The following is an 8,172-nucleotide window of genomic DNA, read 5'->3' as shown; positions in this document are numbered from 1 at the left end:
TCTCCCTCTTCTCCCTGAGGTTTGGGGGGGGGGCGGGGTTCTAGTGGTAAGGTTTGGAGACTTGGCAGGGAGCCAGCTTCAAACCTTATCAAGGGGACTATGGAAAAGTGAGAGGAACAGGAAGAAGGGTGGAAAAGGAAGGGTGGTCTGGCGGGTCCGATGGTCCCATGGGGGTCTTTGGGCACAAGGACATCAGGAAAGAGGGGTGGTCCCGCTGAGCTCCTAACTTACTGTGGGGTGCTGGGGGCTGTTGGATCCAATCTCAGCCTTGGATCATGCCAACACTTTCAGTTTAGAGGAATTACAGAGGTGTGACTGAATAACGTTTGTCCCCAAGGTTTTAATGATGGCAAATCAGATCTACTGATAGAAAGGAATTATTTAGGGTTACGAATCATCAGATGAAACATCTTCATCAGAATTATGCACTACACAATAGAAACACTAAAACTACCAGGAGTACAGGATAAGATAGGACAGTGCTCTACACTAAAAGCAACTGTTAAAGCCATTCCACTAAAGCCGGCACAAAAGCAATAATTCTTGATTAGAGATAGATGGAACTCCCCCAGACCAACGCTCGTGGGGAGATCTCTGCTCTCAACCTCCAGGAGTGACCTTGGGGGGTCCCCACCAAGGCAGGAATCTTCACACACACCCCCAAGAAGGGTTCTGTTAGAAGAACCTGCCCCTGTGAAAGGGGACTGGCTCTTTGTGGTAGAAAGGGATAGACTGACAGTCACTGGACTCCAGTGGTTGCCTCACCATCAGGGGGTTCCATTTGGGGTGGAAGCAGCAGCCAAAGCTCTTCCTGCAGTCAGGGTACTCATAGGGTTGCCTTACCGGTGGGTCCGTTGGTGTGAGGTCAAGCCAGAGCTCTGGGTGAAGCTCTTCCCACACTCCCCACACTTGTAGGGCCTCTCCCCGGTGTGGATGCGCCAGTGGGTGACGAGGTGAGAGTTTCGGTTGAAGCCCTTCCCACAGTTGGTGCAGCGGAAGGGCCTCTCATCCGTGTGCGTCTGCTCATGCCTGAGGAGATCTGAGCTGGTCTGAAACCTTTTCCCACATTCCAAGCACTTGTAGGGCCGTGCCCCAGTGTGGATGTTCTGGTGCTTGAGGAGGTTGGAGCTCTGCCTGAAGCTCTTCCCACATTTCCCACATGTATAGGGCTGTTCCCCAGTGTGGATGCGCTGGTGTTGGATCAGGTTGGAATTATTCCTGAAGCTCTTCCCACATTCCCTACACGTGTAGGGCCGTTCCCTGCTGTGGATGCGCCAGTGGGTGAGGAGGGTGGAGCACTCCCTGAAGTTCATCCCACATTCCCCACACGTGTAGGGTTGTTCCCCAGTGTGGATGCGCTGGTGTCAGATCAGGTTGGAGTTCTGACTGAAGCTCTTCCCACACTCCCCACACGTGTACGGACATTCCCCAGTGTGGATGTGCTGGTGGGTGAGGAGGTTGGAGCTCCGTCTGAAGTTCTTCCCACATTCCAAGCACCTGAAGGGTTTCTCCCTGCTGGAAGACTGCTCAGGGACCACCAGGTCAGAGCTCCGCCTCAAGCTCCAGCTGCCTTCCCAGCACAGGTTGGCTCTTTCCTCCTCAGAGAACCCTGGGCTGGCTTTGGAGACCCTCCTACAGGGGGATCTCCGGTCCTTTTCCTCCCTGCTGCCTTCCTGTGCCGGGGAGCCCTTCAAAACGGTCTCTCCCACCAGGCTCTCAAGGGGGAATTTGTCCTCCAGGCTCTCTGTCCTCAGCTTGGGGCCTGGGGCAGGAAGCAAGAAGGACAGGGAGGGGATTTGCCTCCGGCCCACAGGGAAGGCCAAGGACATCCCCCCAGATCCAGCCCCGGCAGGACGGCGGCGGCAGCAGGGCTGTCCTGCAGCCGGGGCCATGCTCGGCTGCCAGAGCCAGCACAGCACCGGCCCAAAGGGCCACTGACTTCCTCCTCACCTGCCTGGGGGGCCCAAGGCATCTTCCTCTTCCTCGCAGCCTCCTCCTCCATCCGCCCAAGTTTTGAGAAGGACAAATCCTGATGGGGGGGAAAACAAGGGCTGAGTGCGTTGGTTTGGGGGTTCCTCCTGCCCAATTCCATCTCTAGAACTCACCGGGCATCCTGTGCCCATAAAAACCTCCAAAACATTGAGATTCAGCCCAGAAAAACCCAAACCACCAAGATTCAGGCAAAAAACCCTTTAGAAATAGGGAGATAAACCCCCTCTGCAAACTGCAAAAAGTTAAGAATCAGCCAAAAACTACTCCAAAACATGAAGATCCAGCCCAAAAAAAGGTGTTTAATTGGGAGGATGAGGGGAGCAAGGTCACTTCATGAGCACTCGATTGAGTGGCTATATATTAATCAAAAGCTGCATTAATGTAGTGTCACTTAAAACTTGCCAGGGCTGCTACTCGAGGTTCTCTGGCCCCTGCCAGTCCAGGGCTGTTTCTCCAAACCACCAAACCAAGTGTGCCAAACACCCTGGTTGGTCAGTGCCGGCTGGGGGAGAGGGCACTCAGTGAGGGGATGAGAAAACTGCACCCGGGGCTGGGCTGAAAGAGGCTTCAGCACCACTTCTGGTGCCCCAGGGGTAGCATCTGCCTTCTCCCAAACAGAGAGATGGCACTTGTTCCTCTGCAGGGAGTCAAGGGTAGGAGGGTGACTCCTGCTGCATGGATGGAATTGCAGAGGATCCCTTGGGTCCCCAGCATGGATCAGCACTCAGGGATACAAACTGCCCTCGGGCTCAGGATGCAGCTGCCAGCACAGATTTCCCTGCAAAGTCTGCAGGGAGTCAAGCTCTGCAGAGGAGATTGTGCCCCATGGATGGGATTGCAGAGGGGCCCTCAGGTTCCCAGCAGGAATCAGCAACCAGGAATATACACAAAAGATCCCCCCAAAGATTTCAGGGGGAGTGTCTTGTAGAGAGGGGACAGTGACACCCACCAGAGTGGGGCTGGTAAGTGGGAGGTTGCTCCAGGGATCTGCAAGAGGCCTCCTGCTCTGCTCGGCCCCACCACTGCCTGGTACCAATACCCACAGCTGCCCCCGGTTCTGGGCAGCTCTGCTGTCACAGGTTGTGCCCTCACCATGGCCCTGCCTGTCCCTCACCCGTGGCCGTGTCCCTCGGTTCTCTCTCTGCCAGCTGAGTGTGGGGCACACGGGCTGGGGGTCCCTCCCGCGCCCCCCGGGCAGCTGGCGTTGGCTGGGGGGATGTGAGGGCTGGGCCTGCTCAGCACAGCCCCAACCTCATGCCCAGCGCCTCTTTCCTGACCCACACAAGAGCTTCCTGGTCCCCCCAGGGCTCCCCTGCTGCTGCCTCTGCTCCTGGTCCTGCCTTTGCTGCTCCCTTGGCTGGGGCAGCAGCTGCAGGGGGGGATGGCAGCAGCTTAAGCTCCATGGCACTTCCTGGAGGGAGCTTAGCCCGGGGGAGACAGGCAGGGACCTGATGGGGATGGACAGGGACCCAGCAGGGACAGACAGGGCCTGCAGGGGAAGGCACAGGGACAACCTCTCCCCCCACACTGCCAGGGCTGTCTCTGCTCCTCCTTGCAGGTTCCGTGGCCAGGCACAGTTTGTGTTCCTGGGTGCCCACCATCTCAGCACTTGGAGTCACTCAAATCAGCGCCTGCATCTCTGCAGCAAAGCCCCAGCTCACCTGGCACACAGAGGATGGACACAGCACCTTCTCAGGGATGGGCACTCACAGCTTCATTTCTTCCCCACCACGGGGTTGTCCTTCCTCAGCAGTACCTCTGCCTTGCACTTAGTGTCACCTCAGGGCCTGGGCTCAAGAACATGAACCTGCAGGGAGGGGAGATGATGTGCAAGCTGAGGGTTGCCTGCTTGCACTGGGCTGTGGGTTTCTTTCTCCTTCTAGAACCATCCCAGAACTTATCCTGCTTTTCTAACACCACACATTTACAGACTAACCTTGGAAATAGATATGGACAGACATCTCTATCACCCTGGGGATAGAGCCTCAAGCATGTGCTGCCATAGGAATGGGAATCAGAGAATCACAGAATCAGCTGGGTTGGAAAAGACCTCCGAGATCATCAAGTCCAACCCCTGATCAAACTCCACCGTGGTTCCCAGACCATGGCACTGATGCTACATGCAGTCTCACTTTAAACACCTGCAGGAATGGGGACTCCACCCCCTCCCTGCCCAGCCCATTCCAAAGCCTGATTACTCTCTCTCTGGAAAAAATTGCTTCCTAATATCCAACCTAAACCTCCCCTGGCACAGCTCAAGACCCAGCCCTCTTGTCCTACTGCTGCTTCCTGGTACAAGAGCCCCACCCCCACCTGGCTACAACCTCCTGACAGGGAGTCGCAGAGAGTCAGGAGGTCTCCCCTGAGCCTCCTCTTCTCCAGCTCTACAACCCCAGCTCCCTCAGCCTCTCCTCACACCACTTGTGCTCCACTCCCTTCCCCAGCCTCGCTGCTCTTCTCTGCTCCTGCTCCAGCCCCTCCAGGGCCTTCCTCAACTCAGGGGCCCAGAGCTGGACACAGTACTCCAGAGGTGGCCTCACCAGCGCTCAGTCCAGCCCAACAATCCCTTCCCTGCTCCTGCTGACACACTCTTCCTCAGCCAGGTCACCATCCATTGGCCCTCTTGGCCACCTGGCCACACTCTGCCTCCTCTTCAGCTTCCTGTCCATCCACACTCCCAGCTCCCTTTCTGCCTGCCTGCTCTCCAGACACTCTGGTCCCAGCCTGGGGGGCTTGATGGGCTTCTTGTGGCCAAAGGGCAGGACCCGGCCCTTGGCCTGCTTGAACCTCATCCCCCTGGAATCAGCCCATGGATCCAGCTTGGCCAGGTCCCTCTGCACAGCCCTCCTGCCTTCCAGTACATCAACACACCCCCGGTTTGGTGTCAGCTGCACATTTGCTGATGAAATGCCTGGTTCTGCAGGAGCTGCAGATGCTCAAGGGGCAGTAGGATCAAGTTGGGGCCTGGGGGGCCCTTGAGGGCTTTGGGGTCTGGGAGGGTCCTGGGGGAGCTGGGGAGGGGCTTTGGGGATTGGGAGTACAGACCAGGACAGACCAGTGCAAACCAGGACAGACCAGCATAGACCAGTACCTCCTCACTGCTCCCCTGGAGCTGGGCCATGTTGTCGTGGGACACCTGAGCCCCCCCAGTGCCCTCCCGGTACAGCCCAGTGCCCCCAGTACAGCCCACTGTGTTCCTGTCCCAGGGTGCCAGGTGATCCCTTTTGCGGGAGGTTGGAAGGGATTTGAGGGGGGGTTGGGGGAGATTTGGGGGGGTTTGGATGGGGATTTGGGAGGTTTTGGGAGGCTTTGGGTGCATTTTTGGGAGTTAAAAGGGGTCTTTGCTGCATTGGGGGTCAATGGGATCTGTGGGGGAGGGGATTAAAGGGAAAAGGGGGGTGTTAATGGGGCCTGGGGGGGAGAGGAGTGGCAGCACCACAAGCAGGCGAGTCCTGGTGTCCCCAAGACCCTCTTGGTGTCCCTAATTCCCCCCCTTGACACCCCGAGACTTCTCTAGTATCTCCAATGTCCCCAGGGCCTCCCCATGGCCACAATTCCCCCCTTGACACCCCCAATTCCACTGTCTCCAAACCCCTCCCCACTGCCCCCACTGCCCTCAAACCCCATCCCTGATATCCCCAACCCTCCATCTCCCCCCAGACCCTCTGACCCCAAAAATGCCCCCCCCCCATCCCCCCCACTCACAGAAAGGCCAAGGGCATCTGGGGACACGTTGGGGACAGTTGGGGGGCACTGGGTGATTACTGGGGGATAGTGGGACATACTGGGGGGAACCAGGGAGCACTGGGAGGGACTGGAGGGTTACTGGAGGATTACCAGGATACACAGGGGGACACTGGCAGGTTACTGGGCCATACTGGGGGTTACTGGGTGCTCTCTGGAGGATCACTGCACCATACTTAGGAGCAGTGGGAGGTCACTGGGACACACTGGCTGGTCATTGAGGAGGTTACTGGGCCGTACTGAGGGTCACTGGGAGGTCACTGGGATATACTGGGGGCACTGGGATCCCCTTACCCGGATGTGGTACATCTCCCCCCTGCACTTTGGGGGGCACACCCAGGACCCTTCCCTGGGGGCTGGGAGATCCCCTGAACCCCACTGCTGGGCTTTAGGGCACCCCTGGGCCCTCCTCCCTGTGGGGTCTCTATGTGCCGAGTGTTGGGGGTCTCTGGGGTTCGGGACAGGCTTTGGGATCCCCTTTCCCTGGGGTCGGTTTGCCGGGCCGGCAGGGGGCTGTGGTGGGAGGGGAGATAGTGGGTCTTGCGGGACCTCATGGGAGTTGTAGTTGGCCGTGGCCAGGCTGGACTGACACAGAGACACACTAAAATCCCCTCAAAACCTCTGAAATCCCGTCAGAAATCCACCGCTGGACCACCTCAAGGACACCCCAAATCCCCTCAGAGACCTCAACCCGCTCCCCAAGGCCCCCTAAACCCTGTCAATGACCTGCAAAACCCACCTGGGACCCACCAAGTCCTTTCAGGGACCACAAAAAGCCCCTCAGGGACCCTCAAAGCCGTCTGGGAGTCCCGAAATCCCTCTAGAAACTCCCAAAGACCCCCTCAAAGCCCCCAGGACCTCCCAATTCTCTCGGAGACTCTAAAACTCCCTCAGGGATTCCCAGACACCTTCAGGGACCTTCAACCTCCCCCCTAACTCCCCTCAGGACACCAAACCTCCTCAGAGACGCCCCAAAACCTCCTCAGGAACCCCTAAAAGCCTCTCATGGCTGGGCTTCGCAAACGAAGATTTTGGTAAAAGCCTCTAAGGGACCACAAAATCCCCTCAGGGACCCCAAAACCATTGAACAGCAAAAAAACTTTTTGTAAAGGAAGGGAGCAACGAATCTGAGAAGGAGGAGACGAAGGAAAACCTGAAGCAAAGCAATAAAATCATCCTGGCCCTTAACAGTTTTTCCTTGACCTTTTTCGGGGTTCTTTTGTTGGTTGGGTGGTTTTGAATGTTTTTTCCGAGGGACTTTCTCAGGAATCAAATCGTACATCCGGGTTCTTGGGAGGCCCCCCCGGGTCCCGCAGCCCCCAAGAGGGTTCCAAAGTCCTGTGCTCTGACCCTCGGGAACCCCCGAACCCCCCCGCTAAACCCTCCCGAGCCCTGCAGCCTTTCCACCCACAGCCGCGCTCCCCGCAGCCCCCGAGCGGATCCCCAGAGCCCCACTCTCCCGCACCCCCCGCCAGCTCTTACAGCACAATGCAGACCCCGCCGCCATCACCGATTCCCGGCAGCCAACACAGCGCTCTGCGCGCGCACCGCCTTTACAGAACATGGCCGCAGCCAATCAGTGCGCCACCGCGCCCCCGCACGGCCACCGCTGCGCCTGCGCTCCGCGCGGGGCACGACGGGAGTTGTAGTCCTTGCGGCGCACACGGTGGCCCTTTGTGTGTGAGCAGAGTGAGGATAATACGTTTTCTGGGTTTTTTGGTTTTCTGTCTTTTTTTCCCCCTCTTTTTTCTTTCTTTTTTTTTCCCTTTCTGCTTTCTTTTTTTCCCTTTTTTCTTTTTTCATTCTTTTTTATTATTTGTCTCAGTTTTCCTGTTTTTTCTGTCTTTTTTTCTCTTTTTTCTCCTTTTTTTCTTTTTTCTTCCTTTTTTTCTTTGTATTTGCTTTTTTCTGTTTTTTCTCTTTCCTTTTTTTAACATTGTTTTCTATCAGTTCTGTTTTCAAGGAAGAATTAAACATATATAAAAACAATCTCCATTTACATATCTTACGACAACAGATAATCTGGCATTGTTACAGGTTCATGAGGATTCCCAAGATCACAAACACTGAGACACTAAGGGTGAAAGCCAAGCAACTTTATCCTGTCCCTTGCTATAGTGTTCAATCCACACCCAGCTCTGGATTTCTGGAAAGCCACTGGACAGGAGCAGCAGATGGAGCTGGTGCTCGGCAGGAAGGGCAGGCAGGCCGTCCATCTTCTGTTACAGGCACTTCAATTATCCAGTAGATCCAACAGTTCCAGGGCTACGTGTCCATTCTTCAGGCATCCAGCCCCAGCGTGGCCCCAGCATGGCCGCAGCCAAAAGCAGCCCCATTTCCCAAAAGCATCATGAGGAAGGAAAGGGGTGGAAAACCCCCACCGGAGGTAAATGAGCACCATTAAACGCAGGAGAGAGACCCCCCACTGGAAGGAGA

At 56.4% G+C, this 8,172-nt stretch overlaps 1 pseudogene; it reads right to left on the bottom strand.

Moving 5' to 3' along the window:
- Nucleotides 1–522: 522 nt before the first annotated feature.
- LOC113940200 lies at nt 523–2,342 on the bottom strand (annotated as a pseudogene).
- Between the last annotated feature and the right edge of the window lie 5,830 nt (nt 2,343–8,172).

Source organism: Corapipo altera, unplaced genomic scaffold (genome assembly GCF_003945725.1).
Source record: "Corapipo altera isolate COAL_440 unplaced genomic scaffold, ASM394572v1 149, whole genome shotgun sequence".
Taxonomy (NCBI): Eukaryota; Metazoa; Chordata; class Aves; order Passeriformes; family Pipridae; genus Corapipo; species Corapipo altera.
The sequence above is the reverse complement of the archived record's forward strand: the minus strand, read 5'-3'. Positions and strand labels throughout refer to the sequence as shown.